The sequence below is a fragment of the Corvus cornix genome, chromosome 9, assembly GCF_000738735.6.
Source record: "Corvus cornix cornix isolate S_Up_H32 chromosome 9, ASM73873v5, whole genome shotgun sequence".
In the NCBI taxonomy this organism is placed as follows: domain Eukaryota; kingdom Metazoa; phylum Chordata; class Aves; order Passeriformes; family Corvidae; genus Corvus; species Corvus cornix.
The window spans coordinates 25,607,933-25,626,739 of record NC_046339.1 but is presented as its reverse complement, the minus strand read 5'-3'; the positions used below and the strand labels follow the sequence as shown (position 1 = coordinate 25,626,739).

Genomic DNA, 18,807 nt, shown 5'->3' with positions numbered 1-18,807 from the left:
AGTTGTACTTACAGAAATGCAGAGCTAGAGCAAGGCAAAACTAATTTTAGGGTTATGCTCACATAGCTTGGGAGCTTGCCAGGCCCAGCAGCATATGGGCTGGATGAGTTGAGCACGGGCATGTCCAACCACACAGCTGCAGCCCCTGACCTGTCAGGGACACTTCTGCCTGCCTGAATCCTCTACGTGGACCATTCCCCAAAAGAACCGTGGCCTGGAGACAGCCCACACTGGAGCAGATTTATCCTGAAGGACTGCTGCCCCAGAGAGGACATACACTGGAGCAGGGGAAAAATGGAAGGAGGAAGAAACAGCGAAGACAAACTGTTACGAACTTACCACAATCCCCCACTGGTCAGTAAAGGGAGGAGATAAAACTTTCAGGAATGAATCATAGAATTCTTTAGGTTCCAAAGAACTTCTAAGATCTTCAAGTCCAACCATTAATCCAGCACTGCCAAGGTCACCAGTAAGTCGTGCCCCCACCTGTCACATCCACACATCTTTTAAATCTCTCCAGGGATGGTGACTGCCCTGTGCAGCCTGTGCTAGTGCATGACAACCCTTTCAGTGAAGAATTTTTTGCTAATATCCAATCTAAAACTCCCCTGGCACAACTTGAGGCCAGTTACTCTTCTCCTATTGCTTGATGCTTGGGAGCAGAGCCTGACCCCCACCTGGCTACAGTCTCACATCAGGGAGTTGTGGAGAGCAAGAATGTCCCCCCTGAGCCTCCTTTTCTCCAGGCCGAGCCCCCCTTAATTGTTCCTGGTGTTCCAGACCCTTCCACAGCTTCATTCTCTTCCCTGGACATGTTCCAGCCCCTCAATGTCTCTCTTGTCATGAGGGACCAAAAACTGACCCCAGGACTGGAGGTGTGGCCTCACCAGTACCCAAGGACACTCACTGGCCTGGTCCTGCTGGACACACTGTAGCTGGTACAGACCAGGTGCCATTGGCCTTCTTGCCCACCCGGACACACCTGGGCTCATGTTCATCTGCTGTCAGCCAGCATCCCCAAGTCCTTCTTCTCCAGGCACTTTCCAACCACTCTGCCCCAGCCGGGAGTGTTCCAAGGCACTTGGTGTGACATAAGCACAGGACCCAGCATTCGTCTTGTTGAGCCTCAAACCACTGGCCTCAGCCCATCAATCCAGCCTGTCCAGATCCCTCTGCAGAGCCTTCCTGTCCTCCAGCAGATCCACACTCCCCCCAATTTTGCCTGCAGATTTACTGAAGGCGCACTCCATCCCCTTGTCCAGATCATCAATAAAAATACCATGAAATGGAGCCCAGGAAAAAAGGGAATGTAGGGGGAAGGTGATGTAGTTTTGGTTTTGTTTCTCACCATCCAATCTATTTTGATTGGCAAGGAAGTAAGTTAATTTTTCCCCAAATCAGTCTGGTTTGCCTACATGGTAATCAGTCAATGATCTCCCTGTCTTTATGTTGACCCAGAGGTTTTTCATCTCATTTTTTCCCCCCTGTCCTGTCCTCCTGAGGAGCTGGAGTGAGAGAGCACTGGGTGAGAGCCTGGCACCCAGCAAAGCCAGGCCACCAGACATTTGCATGCACAGGAATGAGAGAATTTACACAAATGAGAGAATTCACACAAATGAGAGAATTCACACAAATGAGAAAGCCAGAGCTCAGGACAGAGCAGAAGCAGCATCAGACCTGCCTGGAGCACAGTCAGGGAGGTGGGTGCAAGTCAAAACTTTCACAATAGGAGAACACTAGGGTTTTCTCTGTGACGTTTTCCAGCTGTGATGCACTGGTACAAGAGTTTTCTTTTGTACCGCTAGTTTGACTTGTCTTTCTAGGATACAAAGCTTGACTTTGCTGGAGTTGATTCAATGTTGAATATTTCAGTCTTGAATTCATGTCACTTAGTTTTTTGCCTGTGTTTTAAACTGAATTTCTATGCCATCATGGGAAGTGCTTCAGATGAGCAGCAGACAAGCAGACATCTACCAAAAGAAATTTTCCATTTCCAGAATAAATTGGACAAAAGCAGGAAAAAAAACCAGGTCTGTAAGACAAGTATTTACTATACAATTTCTTGCCATATTTAGCTAAGATTAGTAAGCTGTAAGAAAAAGCATTAAAGAATATCCTATTATTACTCTTAACAATTATATCACTTACAACTCTACATGCATAAGGAATAAGGGAATTTTGCCTATCCTACACTTAGACTGCTAGTATGTTCTAAAACCGTTGATAAAAAAAAGATTAAGTAACATACGATTTCATCATACCAACAAGTTGCTGTCTGGAGACCGGATCCTACTGGGAGCATATGAAAATTCAAATAGCCCCACCAGTTTCCTATGGAGCCTTTGGAATCAGAGAAGAGATGCTTCCTCTTAGAGAGGAAAATGAAGGGAGTTGGGTTTTTTTTCTTTCATTCTCTTTATTCATAATTTCTCTTCCTCTCTGCCTTTAGAATTATTGCTCCTTGAAGAGGAGCAATTATTTCTCCTCTTGAAGACAGAGACAAAACTCCACCACTTTTTGTAACATAAGGTAATATTTAATTTTCCGTTCCTCATTCTTAGTTGGTTCCTAAGGCAAAACCAAAACACATATGTGTTTCCATGGTTTATTTTTCTGATTGGAGCCTGGAGCTGCTATTAGATTCTACAAGAGAAATCTATTCCGCCTTTAAGCACCAGCAATATGGATTTTTACATCTGAATTACTCACTCATCCAAAAGCAACAGAAACATCTCTGGCATCAGTATGTTATTTTCAGTGTTTATGATGGAAAAACTTTAATTATACTGACAGTACACTTGCTTATTTCTATTGTCTATAGAAAACTTTGGCAACTTTAGCTACTTATTTTGCTGATAAATGTGTGGAACAAATGAATCACAGTGTCTATACTTTCTCCTCATTTTCTATTTTGTAATTGTTAAGGAAAAGAAAAAGGCATTTTCAGAAACCCTGAAAACCCAGATTCCAAAATCTCAAGCTGTTTTATCGTTATTAATGATGCAGTATAGCTGCTGTGTAGGAAGCAAGAGTTCTCCTTCATCTGGATAGAAGCCAAATCCCACTGGACATACAGATATTTTCATGAGAGTCCAAGCAATTTATTTTCATTATTTGTTTGGAACTTTTGTTGCACATATATATATTTTTATCTCATACATGTGAACCCTGTAAGAAAATGTTAATCCTTAGTTCTCTTAGAGTAAAACTAAACTCCAGGTCTTGTGGGCCACATTATCTTAATCCCAATGGTGTAAATATAGAAAAAGTTATGGTTCTATTGTTGTCTTTCTGTATCTTTCAAAAATCAGCCAAGTATATTTTGGCTAAAACAGTCCAGGAAGTTTCCCAGACAAATAATTCTCTTAGCAGATCTGATGAGATGGCAAATTCCCAGAAAAAGGCAGCAAGGTGTAGATGCTGGTGACCACTTTTATGTGGGCAGCTGTGTCTATGCTGAGCATCTTTTTATTCCCCAGAGCTTATCTTATATAAAAACTCAGAATATGGATTTTATATGATTTGACAAAACAAACAACCAAACACCTCTAGCAGCCTAAACTTGTTTAGGTTTGGATTTTACTTTTGCAGGGTTAAAATGAAATTATATATGTAGGTCACTTCTGCTAGAGTCAACCCAGCAGGTAGAAAGCCACAGGATCTCCATATCATCTGGCCCGAGAAATTAAATCAATTTCAATTCCAGGTATCCAAAAATCTAGTATTTGCATATTGCATACTCACTTCATTAATAATTATACCACCGATCCTTGCATCTTTGAACATCCATGTTAGAAGGAAAGAAATTCTGCATCTGTCTTATGGTATCTTTCTCATCATTAAATATGAAGTGAAGATATGTATCCAAGATATGAAGATATCTAAGCTCCCGCTTAGATGTCTGTAGACATTTAGATGCTGAAGTTAACTGAGAGGAATCCAGCCCATCCAAAGTGAAATTCTGCTGTCTCATCAAAGATACTTCTGTCACTCTAAGGTGAGCTGCCCTTTGGTGGCATCAATTTCTTTCTGTATAAAATGAACACAGAATGGTCATTTGAAATTTGTATGTCTGTCTTCTGTTCACCTAATTTCAGGAAGACAAATCCCAGCCTGTTACTGTTAAAGATGATCTTGAACAGGTTCTCCAGCTGAGATTTTTTTCACAGAGGTCACTGTCATATCCAGCCCAAGTTTCATGACGTGTTTTAAACCTCATTTTGCTGCCCATTTTGCATTTTAGTCCACAAGTCTGTCCCCAGCTGCTAATCCTTTTGTAGTGTGGTCTGCTTTTTTCCCTTTTGGGATGAGACCTGTTGAGGAAATGAAGCCGGGTAACCAAAGCAACACTATTCACTTCTTACTTTTGTATTACCAGGGGCCTAGGCCCTACGGTATATCACCGTGTCCCGCAGCCATAGGGAGGAGGAGGAGAGAAGATCCAGCAGGCAGGAATTGTGCAGCAAGATTGATTTATTTAATGATTATACAAACTCTTTTATAGATTTTTTAGAGGGATTCCTTGTGGAACAGGGGCATATGATCCCCCAGGAGACTCTGAGCAACCCAGGGCTGCTGCAGAAGCACCCTTGCAGGGGCCTCAGACTGCAGATAGGTCAGAAAGACACCTGGCAGCAGGCAGCCTTGAACAGCCTTGGGAAAAGATATACACTGGTCGGCTCCCCCGCTGCTTAGAGGCTGTCCTGTGGGAATAAGGCGTGAATCATCTTTGTAAAGTAGATATAAGGGTAGGTAAACAATAAAGGAGCACGATGCTCAAATCATATCGGTGTTCATATCGTGACTTCGGCCGGCTCCCCTGCACTCAGAACCCCCCCTCCCCCCCGCTAAAGACTTTTTTCTTCATAGTCTAATTGGACAAGGATCAGCCACCCCTTGGGGGTGACTGGCTAAAATCCTAAAACATCCATTGTCAAAATATTTTTCTACTGTACCATAAACAAGACTTTTCAAGGTTGCAGGTGGTTTGGTTGTTTACATAACTGCTACCTCTTCTGTGAGAGAAAAAAGTCTCTCACGGACTTAGAAACTAGCAAGAAAATCCTTGCTAGTAGCATTTTTGTATCTACACTTTTGGGGTTTGCCTTTCATGGCAAGACGCCGGTCCAGCTCTTCACACTGATTTGCATCACATTTGTGGCCACCTTGATAGGGAACTCTCTAACTGTTGTGATCACAACCACTGACTCTGTCCTACACATGCTCATGTGAACCTTGCCTTGACAGATCTGCTACAGGTTGAGCATTATCCCCAAGATGCTCTTGATTCTGCTGGTGGAGGAAAAAATTATTTCCTTCAGAGCTTGTGCATTGTGAGTTGTAGCTCATCTGCGTTGTCCTTTTTCTCACTTGAGAGTGTTTCCTCTGGGGTGCAATGGCTTATGACGGGCAAGTGGCAATATGTCATCCTTTGCAATATGCCACCATGATGAATAGGGATCGCTGCGTCAGGATGACCCTTGGGTCTTGGCTGTCTGGTGCCCCTGTGGCTTTGTGCTTCACCACATGGTTGTTCTCTCTGCCCCTCTGTGGGAGAAACATGGTCAATCATTTCTTTTGTGATGTTTTCCCTGTGTTAATGTTGCTGTGTGCAGACACAGCCTTGTTTGAACTACTGATTGTTATTGCTGTTGTCATAATAGTGATGATTCCTTTTTCTCTGATAGCCATCTCTTACCTTCGCATTATCCATGCTGTTCTTCAGATACCATCAGCTGTGGGCCAGAGACAAACCTTTTCCACGTGTGCAGCTCACCTGTTGGTGGTGGCTCTTTTGTACAGCACAGCTGGCATCATCCACCTGCAACCCAAGGCCAGCATGAAGAAAATGGTTTCCCTGTCCTATGCAGTTATCACCCCAATGCTCAACCCCATCATCTACTGTAGGGTATGCCCAGCCACTGCCCTGGAAGGACGTCTGCTGAGATGAGGAGATTGAGCAATCTCCCAGCAGGACCCCCTCCGGGAAGGCAGCTAACTTTGCAGTTATGGCGAGAAGAAGACAGACCCAGAATCCTCTGGGAGACCCTATGCAGATCTTTTGTAACCCATTGGCCTTTACCCTCTGACACCCACCCCCTGTATCCCTATAAGAGCTAGCCCTCTGCCCCTGCAACTGAGAGAGCACGTCCCAAGTCTCCCCTTCGCTTGGAGTACAGACCAGCAATAAAGCTACTTCATGCGGAACCAGCTACACGGGCCTCTCTTCTCTCCCTGGTCTGGCTGCCTGCGAGGCTGCCCTGCAGAGCTGAGCTGAAATCACGAGCTGACAATCACTAAAGCGCTGACAGCTTCTGCATGGGCCCTCCTGCCAGCAGCTGAGGGAAGACACCGGGCCTCAGGAAGGCGATTCCTTTTGGGACCATCTCTCCGGACTGGTCACAGCTTCCTCGGTCAGAGCTACTGACCCCTCACCAGCTGCCACAACTATCTATAGCTTGAGGAATCAGGAATTCAAGCAAAACCTGAAGAGATGCACTGATGAGTGGTTCCTTAGGAAGCAGGTGGCTGTTTTTCCACTGTCCAGGTGATGGATTCCTTGTAGCTGCACAGAACATGAGAGTTCCCCTTGTAAAAAAGTTAAATAAAATCTAAGAATTAAGTGAAATTCCTTTCAAAGAGACATCTGCTATTTTAGCAATCCTTTGCTCTTAAATCCATAAAATATCTGACCTCTTTTTACTCAGCATGTTAGAATACAGTATAGCTGTACCTCTGACATTGCAAACAAATGAGTAGACCTGAATCAGTGTAGGAACACTACAAAAGTGGATTATGAAATTCTTATCCTCCCCCACCAATCATTATACTTTTATCTCCCTAAGTACGTAAAATCTCTGGCATGGGAATAAGAAGTTTGTTTTCCTCTCTGTCAAAGCAAAAGGGATAACCTGGAACTCCCTCCACCACCATCTCCACCCCCAAAAAGCCCTCAAAAAACTCAGGAATGAGTTTAGAAACAAGCTGAAACCTTATGATTGGAGGGAAGATGTGTCTCCTGTGTGTCCTTCCTACCGATGTGAGAGACTGGGTCCAAGTCTAGACTTCATCTCATTTTTTTCCTCTCAGAGCAGACTTCTTGCACAAAGTAGTAACTTGCTCAGTTCAAACTGGAAAAGGTAAAGTGAAACATTGCCAGATACCTGCAGTAGCTTTGTTCAATTTTTACCCCTCTCATGTAGACTAAAAGCAAGCTGTGGGAGGGGACTGTTCATAACTCACTGAACCTGATATTTCTGACTGATCCTTCTCCTGGCTTGCCAGATGGAGAGTTCAGGAAAGCAAAATGTGACCTGTCTTTATTTTCCCTCTGCTTATTTCAGTGCCAGTTCTGGTCTTGCTTGTATCTGAGCAGCATTTTCTCTTCCAGTTTGTGTGACTAAAACCTATTTTACTGTCTCTTAGACTAGAAGTAATAAAGACACCGTACTACAAACACAAAAAAACACTATGTATTTTCTGTGTATTGGGTGTACAGGGTGAGGTTTTGGTAGGTGGGACCAGCAGCTCATGGAAATCTCACATTAGAGCAGGTTCATCCTGAAGGATTGCAGACCCAGAGGGACACTGGAGCAGGAGGGGGAAAATGTGGAGAGGAATAAGCTGCAGAGGCAAACCGTTATGAACAGACTGCAACCCCCCATTCCTCTTACACCCTGCACAGCCTGGGGCTGGGAGGAGGTAGAAGATTTGGGACTGAAGGAGGGAAGTTGAGCCTGAGAAGAATAAGGAGGATGAACCCCCCGAGCCATCCATAAAAAGTCTGGTGGAAACGATCTCTTGTATCTTTTTGAGAGACTGCCTTGCCTCTCTTGTCAGGGATCTAGGGGATGCTGGACCGCCTTCCCCTTTTAACAGGTTTGCAATAGGAGCTACATCTTCTGTGGTGAGTCCTAACCAGGACCTTAAATAATTCAGTGTCCCACAGATCTGTTGCACTTCCTCTAGTGTTTTTGGGTTATTATTAATGGTGACGGGTGTTGGGGTGATAGAGGTTTCTGTGATTTTGAGTCTGAGGTATTTCCAAGGGCTTGTTCTCTGCATTTTTTCTGGTTGTAATTCAAAGCCCTTGGCCTCTAGGGCCTCAATCACCATGTTAAGTGTCTGCTCAAGATACTGACTATTGGGAGTACATACCAGCACATCATCCATGTAATGTAGGATGATGGCTTTCTCTGCTTTGACATGGATGGGAGATAGAATTTTAGCAATATACTCTTGGCAGAGAGTTGGGGAATTTTTCATACCTTGGGGAAGCACAAGCCAATGGTAACATTCCATGGGAGTTTCACGATTAATAGAGGGCACAGAAAATGCAAATCGAGGGGTGGAGTGGAATATGAAAGAAGCAATCTTTAATATCAAGAACAGCTAAATGCCAATGTTGTGGGAGCATTGAAGGTGATGGCATACTTGGTTGAAGGGGTCCCATGTCTTCAATAACCTTACTGATTTCTCTAAGATCTTGGAGGAGCCTATATTTGTTCGTTCCCATTTTTTTTATTACAAACATGTAATTAAAAAAGTGTATTCCAGGGGCTATTAGTTGGTACAATATTCCCTTTAGCCAGTTGTTCAGCTACTAAAGTTTTGAGTGCCTCTAAGTTTTCTTCTTTTAGCGACCACTGGTTAACCCACACTGGTTCATCTGTTTTCCAAGTTAGCTTTTGTGGTTGGCACTCAGCTCCAGCAGCCGCAAGGGAAAATTTTGATGTCTAGGGGTGATATCAATTTTTGTTCCCCACTCAGACATGGCATCCTTTCCTCACAGGGTGAATTTGGTGTCCAGGACATATGGACAAAGTGTCGCTATTTGTCCTTCAGGACCTTCAATCTGAATGGTGTTTTTGGATTGCTTCATCATTTGGGTACCTCCAATCCCTTGTGTGATACCCTGAGACTGCAATTCCCTTTGTGCAGGCCACTTATCAAATGGAATGACAGACACATCAGCACCTGTGTCAGTCATTCCCATGATACTGATTTTATGTGATCCGTGATGGAGCTTACATTCTACTACAGGTTTATCGTTTCCCAAAACCTCAGTCCAAAGATGGCTGGGATATGACCATCTGTGGGCAGGTATTTGGGCAGTGGAATGGCCTGTGCAAGGACTTGACCCTTTGGCATAAAGTACGGTGGATATATACATTGTACAATTAGGTTAGAACACCCGTTCTGATCCACTTTCATGAGTGTGGGTGTAACCTCTATCCCAGCAGGTGTTTCCCGCGTGTCCCCAGTAACAAAAAGCTATGTAAAGTCTTGCATGTGGTCCACGTTCTGGAATGAGATGGGTATTACAGTCTGGTTGTTGTTGTTGAAATGGTGTGTTTCATCACAGGTTACCTTAAACCTGAGTCCAGAAGTCCAAGTTGCTTTGTCTGCAGCTCTCTTTTTGTCTGAACATGGAACTGTAACGCGTTGAGTCGCTAGTTTCCCTGCTGTTGACCTGGGGAAACAGTCTTTGGAGAGTTTTTATCAGCAGTTATAATCGCTCTGCAATTGTGAGCAACATGTCCCTTTTTCTGACAACGATAGCATATAAGGTTACCTCAAGATTGAGTTTCCCCTGTACCCATAGATTCTCCACAACCTCCCCCACCATCCCCACTTTTTTCAAAAAGGGAACAGCTGTGTTCAGCTGCACCTTCTTTGTACAGACTTCGAGGATGGTTTCAACAGTCGGGGTTGGGCGCAGAGGAAGACTCAGAATGACTTGTTTGCAAGCATCATTCATATTCACTTGGAGCAGTTCGAGTAGGAGCGCTTGTTGGAGGTCAGGATTAGGAAAAAGATAGCTGGGAAAAGATAGCTTCGCGCAAACAGTTATAAAAGTGAATAATATTTTCATTTGGCAATTGTTTGATGTTGGTATAATGAGATGCAGGAGTCTGAGATGGTAGTAATGTTAAGGCCTTTTCAGCAGCACGTGTGATTTCAGTAAGAACTGGATGAGGGATAAGCATTGCTTGTTTTTGAGGATTTGCCATATTGTCACCAGATAAAAGGTCTAATGTGATATAATTGTTGTCAAAGTCCAGGTAATTATGTGGAGTTTGCCACAAAATTTGCAATAAATCAGATAAAATTATTTTCCATTGTTGTTTCCACAACACAAAATCCCCAGGTGTGAGAAGAGTTTGCATTATTGTAATTAGATCATGAGGTGCAAGTAAGTGAGTTGCAAAAGTAGCACTTAAAAGGCTCTTAAAATAGTTACTATGCATCCCAAACTCCTTAATTGCCTTGCACAAATCCTTACTATTGGAATAAGGTTGTCCAGCCAGGTTTCTCTCCTGTGCTAGTACAAGAGAGTGTAGTAGTAGCAGCAGGAGTTACTTCCTGGTAGCCATGGGTTGCCGGATTTAAGGGGGGAGTCACATGACTGTGGGATTCTGGGGCAGGACAATGGGAAGCAGGGGTGGGGAGTGGAGGGGCGGGGGGGAGTGGAGGCGGGGATGTGGTGGGAGGAGGGGAGGGGTTGGGGGTGGGGTTGTGAGAGGCAGGGGCGGTACTTGAGTCATGGGTGGGTACAGAGGGAGGGGTGAAATGCAACGCTGTGGGGGCAGGGTTGAGGGCGGGGACAGGTTCCAACACAGGAGGGGGAGGGGATGGGGACAAGAAGGGATTTGTGGGATGGGGAGAAAGGGATTGTGGGAGGTGTAGTTTGGAGATGAAGAAACGTTGTATCCGCCATTATTGGAGACAAACTCGGAGAAAAGGGGTTGGGGGGAGGGGTTTTTTACGGGATGCGAGCGCATGGCAATGGCTGTCCCTGGGAACAAAGAGGTCAGGGGAGAAGGGGTTTTTACGCGCGCTTAAAACATGAGAGCTAGAAACTGGGGAAAAGGGAGTGGAGAAGAGGTTTTGGAAAGGTCCTGGGACGGGCTCCGGATTCCCGTCCAAGGCAGGGTGCTGAGGAAACACAGGTGAGCCAGGAGGATGATAGCTCTCCTGTGCTAAAAAACAGTCTGCTCTAGGTGTGTTTTCCAGCGTAGGGGAAGAGGGGTCAGGGACACAGGGGCTGGAAGAGTGTGTAAGGGAATTAAAAGAGGGTTTTTGCAGTGGCTTTTCATGTACTGTTTTTTTCTCCGGCAAAGTATAACTTAGTAACAGGAGAGGAAAAAATTTTGAAACTGTTTCATCTCCTGATCCTCTGAGAGAGGAGAGTTTTCTCCCCACCTTATCCCAAAATTCAGAAGAGCTCATATCCTCGGAGGTCAGATTAGGAAAGTACTGGAAAAGTCATTGTACAAAAGATTTAACTAGATTTTTAGGGTATTTATGCCCAGTACAAGAAAGGTAGCTTTGAACTTGGTAGTATATTTCTCTATGGTGTGCAGAAACCTCAGATCCCATGACAAACCTCAGCCCCAAATCGCGAAAAAGAGGGAAAAAAAAAGACAAAATTTGCACCGGAACCAGCTTAAGACAGGAGCCCCTAAATCAGCAGGGAAATACTCACCAGAATTCTGGATTTACCACATGAAAGCAGGTCCAGAGAAAAAAAAAAAAAGCAAATTGGGTCTTCCAATTTCCAGCTGTTCCCTTGCCATGTGGTGTGGGGGAGGGTACAGGCTGAGACTCTGGGCTTGCTGTTACGCAAAAAGTAACAGCTCACTACAAAGAGCTGGCATGGCAGGACGTGCAGAGCTAACTCCAGCAGACACTCGGCTGCAGTGACACCCTGAAAGTCTCTCAGAACCAGAGTTCAGAGATAGCACGCTGGGCGCCAAATGTGAAATACTCACAGCTTTTTACTGGCTAGCGCTCGTAGTTCAATGCCTTAGAAAGCCTCGGGCAGCCTAAAGAGGTAGCACGGGCAATCTAGCATTTCAGTGGCTCTAAAAGGGGCAAATAGTAGCTGCAAAGCTAATACCACTAGCAGAAGCAAAGAGGGAGAAATATAGGTCTTAGCTTAAGCTGTAGTTCGGCTTTCAATAAGAGACAGAGACACACAGATGTTCGCAGAAGGAATGCAAAGCCAAAAGGGCGGGTCCCCTCTCAGGTCCTTCTTTTACTCGGAAAAGGGGAAAGGGGAGAACTGGGGGCAGACCTGGGGTGACCGACCAATCAGACACTGCGAAAGAGTTTGAGTTACATTTGGTTTTGCCCGCGCTTGGAGCAAAGGAGTTCAGAGCACATGGCAGAGGCAAGTCCTGCCTTGTCTTGGAGAGGGGAAAGGGAAGCTCGGAGCAGGCAGCAACACATGACTTTTATGTGCTTCATGTCCACCCTCATACAGGTTTACCTGGTAATACTTGTGCTGATCTTACTGTCATGCCAAATGTTGTGCCTAGTAAGTTTGCTCAGGCTAAGCTGTCTGATGACTTCTTTCATCAGAATGCACGCTCTTTACAAAAGCAATTCCAATTGACTGCCTCACAAGCACGAGACATTCTGCTTTCCTGCCCCTCTTGCCATGGAATTGTTCCTGCTCCTTTGGCAGATCCTCGAGGCCTAACTGCTAATTCTGTCTGGCAAACTGATGTTACTCATGTTCCAGAATTTGGTCGTTTGAAGTATGTTCATGTAACTGTTGACACTTTCTCATGTTTTTTTGATGGCAACTGCCCACACAGGAGAAAAGGCTTGTGATGTTACTCGACACTGGCTGACATGCTGTCATGGGTTAACAAGCATAGTCGCGGAAGTGATTTTCTTGCAAAGAGGTGCTTACAGCTTCCTCTATGGCCTGACAGAACCCATCAGCTGGCTAGTTTGAATATGGACAATTTTTTAAGCCACTTAGAATTTTGACCGCCTCTGTGGTCCACATTTAAGAATGGACAAAGCCCGGGGGAGCTCTGTCTCATTTCCGGTGCTGGGACAGGTAGCTGCAGGGCCCGTACGGGGCCTGCAGGGCCCAGGCTGGGCCCTGCTTGGGCCTGGAGCCGTGCGGCCCTGTTCCACCCGTGGCCCCCCACAGCCCTGCTACGTGCAGATGGCGCGGCCCCCCTCTCCAGTGCGGCTGAAGAATTCAGCTGAAGCTGCCCCGCTGCCCAGCAAAGATCATGTGACCAACAGCGATAAGCGAAATTCCAGCTGCAAGATCCAGGTGAGATTAACCCTTTTAGTGCTGTGAAGAGTTGAAAGCCTGAGGGAGGAGAAAGAGGAGATGCTTAAAGCTGAAATTCTGTTGTAAAGTTATGGTGGTGATGGACTATGATATATCAGAGTACCCATTGTAATTTCATGAAAGCATGGGGGGTGGAACGTTCAACTTGTGCTGGAATAAGCAAATGCTGAAGCAGCTGTAATTTGATGAGAAGTTTGAAGAGGGAGAGATGGAAGCAATGAGGACTCTTGCTCCAGTTGGAAGGAGAAGACATCTGTTCCTACAAATACTTCCAGAGATAGTCCTAGAGATGAAGATGATGAGGACCCTTTTCCTCCCAGGGAAGGGGAGGGCCTCTGTTCTTAGAGATAAAATGCTCCCAGAGATGGGTGAAGAGAACTTTTGTTTCTGAACAGCTCAACCTTAAAATTGTACCCCATTAGCTCAAGATTGGACCCTCGAAAGCAGTTGTGGGAAAAGCTGCAAGTCGTGGGAGGGGACTCTCACATGGTGCGAGTGGAGAACCAGCCCAGGCGGCTGTCTCGTGATACTGAAGCGAGCAGAGAACCAACCCGGGCGGCTATCTCATGGTGATAATGTCTCCATAGCATGAGCAAATGAGCAGTTCCTAAATGAACTGAATAAGGTTATTATGGAAGTGGTAAACAGACTGAACATCTCAAGGGTTGTCTTTTTACATTGTCAGTGGGAGAAGGGAGAAAGGTGGGGGGAGGAGAAGTGTTCTGAAGGTGTGGTATGATTTTTTTTTTTTTCCCTTCTTTTAGGTCTATTCATAAACTTCTTTACATTCTTTCATGTTTTGTGCCTGCCTTGCTTTTCTCCTAATTCTTATCTCACAGAAGGTAAACAGTAGTGAGTATTTTGGACCAAACCACTACCCATGCTTTGCTACTTTGGGCCTCCCAGACACTATAAAGACTGACAATGGCCCTGCTTATGCTTCTGAGCAGACTCACCAGTTCTTACAGCAATGGGATATCTCCCACAGCACAGGTATCCCTCACTCTCCCACTGGCCAGGCAATTGTTGAACGTGCCCACAGAACACTGAAAACTATGCTTCAGAAACAAAAGAAGGGGGAGTTGGAGTGCCCACGATAGGTTAGCAAAAACCCTGTATGTTCTCAATTTCCTGAATCGAGATGAAGCTGGCCAAACAGCATGCGAAAGGCAATATTCTTTTGATACAAAGGCTCACCCAGGCCTCAGGTGATGGTAAAGGACTCAGTAACAGGGCAGTGGGCAGGACCTTTAGACTTGTTAACATGGGGAAGGGGTTATGCTTGTGTCTCCACAGGTCACCACGTGAAATAGGTTCCTACATGGTGTGTGCAACCCTTTGTTGCATCATTCTGATCAGTGAAGGCACTGCAAGTGTCTCACTCCCTACACTGGACAGCGCAAATGTATGTATCACCCTTGCAAATTCTATGCACACTGATACTATGTGCACCTCTATGACAACTGCTAGTGATCCTTTTCGCACGTGCTTGGTAGGGGTACCCATTGACAAGAAATGCTTTGGTAAGCTGTACAATGAAAGCATGCAGCAAAACTGCACGGCCCCAGGTATATTGCAGCCTCTGTGGTGGTGCCAGGACCCCCTGGTGGAAGACCGCAGGACAGGATGAGACATGGTATAAAGATCTGAGAAGGATGCATGACTTTCCAGCTTTGCCCTCACAGCCACAAGAACTAGACATGCTAGGGACTTTGCGTGCTTTGCTGTGCTTTTACACTGATGGTACGTTCGGTGTTTATATGAACAGTGTTAACTTTGATGTCTCTCCTAGAGGTATTTTCAGCAATGCTTCCTTGTGGTGTAATCGGACCGTGGAAAGTCAACTGACATCCAGCATCAGTGCTGTTGCTGTCCCCCCGGACTTGTTCTTAATATGTGGGGAGAGCATCTGAAAAGGTATATCAGGCAAAGCTGTTGGTGAACCTTGCACCATTGGCCAACTAACCTTGTTTCATCCAAATCAGACTGCTCTAATTGTTGCAGCACAGCGTTGCGTTAGGCGCAGCACGCAGGTTCTTAACGAGAAGTGCGATCTGATGGTAACTCTCTGGAACACGGCAGAGCGCATCTCTGCCAGTTTAGTACCAGCAATTGGTACTGCTCACACTTTGGCTTCTTTAAGCAAGCTTGGCTGCTGGCTCGCAAAGGAAGCTAACGCCACTAGTGCCACTCTTTCAGCTATGCTAATGGACATTAAATCGGTGTGACATGCAACACTGCAAAACAGGGCAGTCATTGACTTCTTGCTGTTAGTTCAAGGCCATGGATCCGAAGGTTTTGAGCATGTGCTGCATGAACTTAAGTGATCATTCAGAGTCTATCCATAACAGTATCAGTAATCTGAAGCAGCTCATTAAACAGTTACAGCAACATAATGAGGGTGATTGGTGGGGGGTGTCTTCATGGCTCGACTACCTTGACTTTGGCTTTGGGGCATGGTTAAAACACTTAGCAATGTATGGCATAGTTATCCTTGGTGTGTTCTTAATGATTATGGTATGTATCCCATGTATTTTATCTTGTGTGCAACAAATGATCAATAACAGTCTTAATAAGATAATGGCCATACTGGCACAGACAGTTTTAGCTGTGCAACACTTAAAAAACAAAGAAGGGGGAAGTGTCACCGATAGGTAAAGTTTTGTAAAGGGAAGGCCTGGTAAAATCATGGCTCTGGCCTGTTACTTAGTGTAAGTAGAAGAGGACTGTGGGAGAATGACTCAGCTAGAATAGAGGTAGTGAGGCATGCTGCGTGAATGTCTTGTGCCCGCACCATGGTGTATGGTGGTTGGTTAAATTTGGTTTGCTGTGCCTTAAAACTGTGTAAACTAACAACCAACTAACAGCATAAAAAGGCCAGGTTTTTGTAAATAAAGTTCCTCTTTTGCACCTGCCCGGGGACTCCTCGCTGCTCCCTAGCGTTACACTTCCTGACCCTGAACTGTTCCCTTCCAGACAGGTACACACCTGTCCAGAAGGTTTTCAGTGGCCTCTTGCGGGTTCTGAACTGGGAATTCCTGGATGCCTATGAGAACTCCAGCTCTCCAGAGTTCAGTGTGCTGGCCAAGAAGGTGAAGAGCATGGTAAGAGGTTTCTTGCCTACCTCCTTCTGCAAGCAAGGAATTTTTCTCTTGTTCCATGGCCATGGGCATATGTCATGTAAGATTCCTTGGAGCTTTCCCTGCTCACTGTGACACACTGGCTGGGAGCAGGGACCTTCCTTGGAGCTGGATCTTGACATCCCAGCTCCAGCCCAGTGCCACAGCATCTCCCTGTGCCATAGGAGCTGCCAGGGCATGTCCCAGGATCGTTGGATGAGTCAGGGCCGGGAACTGAGGCAGAAGGGTGTCTGAAGGAGGCTGAAGCTGTGGCTGGTCTTGCCTCTTCCCTCAGACTTGGGGATTCACTTCTCCCAGGGAAGCTGAGTCAGAGCAGGCTGTGATGGGCAGCCCTGGGCTGTGCTGGGGCTCTCAACTCTCCTTCTTCCTTTCTTTGGCTCTGCAGATTCCAGCACCCAGGGATGCCAGGTATGTGCCCTGGTTTTCCTTAAAAGGCCTCTGTCTTTAGCCTTTCCCTTTTCCTCACTTCTGGACATGATGAACACCCCTTTTTAACCCTTTCAGGTGGAGGAGACCTACAGGAATCACACTGATATTGGTCCTTACCACAAAGAGACAATGATCACTGCCTTCAGGTGAGTGTTAGGCACTGCCTGAGCCCCATCTTGGGTGCCAGGATATCACACAGCCATTTATTCTCATTCCCAAGATGCTGGGATGGAAGAACCCCCGTAGTCACCCTAAATGACACAGGAAAGGGTGAGCAGTAAAAAGTGGCCTGAAAATACATTTTGTTTTCTATCAGATGTCTTCAGAAAATCAATGTGTGGTGTAGTGAACTGCAGTGTTTGGTAACTGGCAGCATTGAGAGGGACTCCTGGGGCTGGCAGGGGCCTTTGCTGGGCACTGTTTGCGTAACTTGTCACTGAAACTCTCCCTTCCCTGTGGCTAGGCTCCAAAAATAGCTCATCAAGTACTCTGGCACCATCTTCTAGTGGTACTTGAATCCTCCCATGTTTGTCCTTGCCCTCACGCCACAATTGCCCTTCCCACAGTGAAGGCAGTGTCAGTGACTACCACTGGTCAGAATTCCTTGCGCCCAAGTACCAGGAGGAGAGCCTGGACAGGGCAATGGCTGACAAGCAGAGCCTGGTGCAGAGGTGGAACCCCTGCCTGAGAAACCCCATGCTGAAGGTGGAGTCAGTCATCGTTATCCATGAGTATTGGCTCTGTTGTCCCTGGGCCTCTGTGTGGGATATTTCTCTGGAGGGAGAAGATGCTGGTAGCAGCCCTCTCTTGGGAAAGCCAGCCCTGAGGGTGGTGGTAAGGATGTCACAGCACAGCTTAATGGGATGTACAGCCTGAAGGTGGCTGCACGGACCTGCTCCCCTCTGCTGGAATGCTCTTTGTTCTCCTCTGAGCCCAGGGAAGAGGGACAGGGATGAGTTCTCCCTCTTCAGAGAAGAGTTTTGTTACAGTGTGGATACACTGCAACATGCGTATCAAACAACGAGGCCCATGGAAAAGAAATATATATGGACAGATTCTTGACAGATGTTTCAGAGAGATGTTTATTTCTCCATGGCTGAGGATCTGCCGAGGAACTGAGGCAATCACGGGACCCAAGGGTCCTTGCCCGTGCAGAGGAACACAAAACAACCAATGGGGAACGAGGCTGACCAGGGGCGGGGAAACCCCGTGCCTCCCCCCAGGGCCCCTCTCCCAGGACCCCACGGCAGGGGGGAGGGCCCCAACAGAGTTTGATCCCTCAGTTTCCAGAGGCCAGGCAGAAGCAGCGTCCCCTGTCAATTTTCAAGGAGAGACTCCTCAAGCAAGGCCCGATCAATGAGGGTCCAAGAAACAACCTCGGCTTTGTGCCCAGGGATTTTGCATAGCCCAAAGGGTGATGCCAGCTCTTTTTTCTCCTGCAGCTGTGAACCCCAGCATAGCTCACTCTGCCTGGGACCGTAAGTGCAGTTCTTCTTCCATTTCAGTGGCCTCTTTAGGGTGGTGTTTCTCTTGCAGGATGGGGAAGGATCTGGAGAGAGGTGCTCTGTGTGCAAGGAAGACCCCAGTGTGCTCCTTGGAGCTGTTTTGTGGTTGGACAGACTGTGGCACTTGCTGTTATCCAGGAAGAGCCATCTGCCCTGGGATAGCCTGCAGGATTTATTCTCTGCATCCCAGGGAAAGGCAGGGCAAGCCTTGTTTGCCTTGTTAACTGTTCCCTACTCTCCAGGCAGACAGCTGCATGTTCTCCCTCCACACCAAGGAAGAGGAGGTCACCAGTTTCACCATGCTGGGCTTCCCCAACAGCCCATACCCCAACAATGCCCTCTGCAACTGGGCATTGAGGGAAAATGCCAGCTCCAGCATCAGCCTCACCTTCAAGACCCTGGAGCTGGAGCCATGCAGAGATGACAGTGACTACATCAAGGTGTACAACTCTCAGCCCAGATCCCCACACCTTGGTTAGGTGGGTGTTCCTGTACAACACTGAGTCCAGGGTGATCCTGAGATGTCCTGCTCCTGTCCCTGCTCAGAGCTGAGCTGTGCAGCAGTGCCTCATGGATTCTGTCCCTTGCTTCCTAGGCTTTGTGGGAATTATGGCCCATCTTAGAACCTGAC

General features: G+C 46.4%; 1 pseudogene; it reads left to right on the top strand.

Moving 5' to 3' along the window:
- The first annotated feature begins 812 nt into the window (after positions 1 to 812).
- LOC120410451 lies at positions 813 to 18,655 on the top strand (annotated as a pseudogene).
- The last annotated feature ends 152 nt before the right edge of the window (positions 18,656 to 18,807 follow it).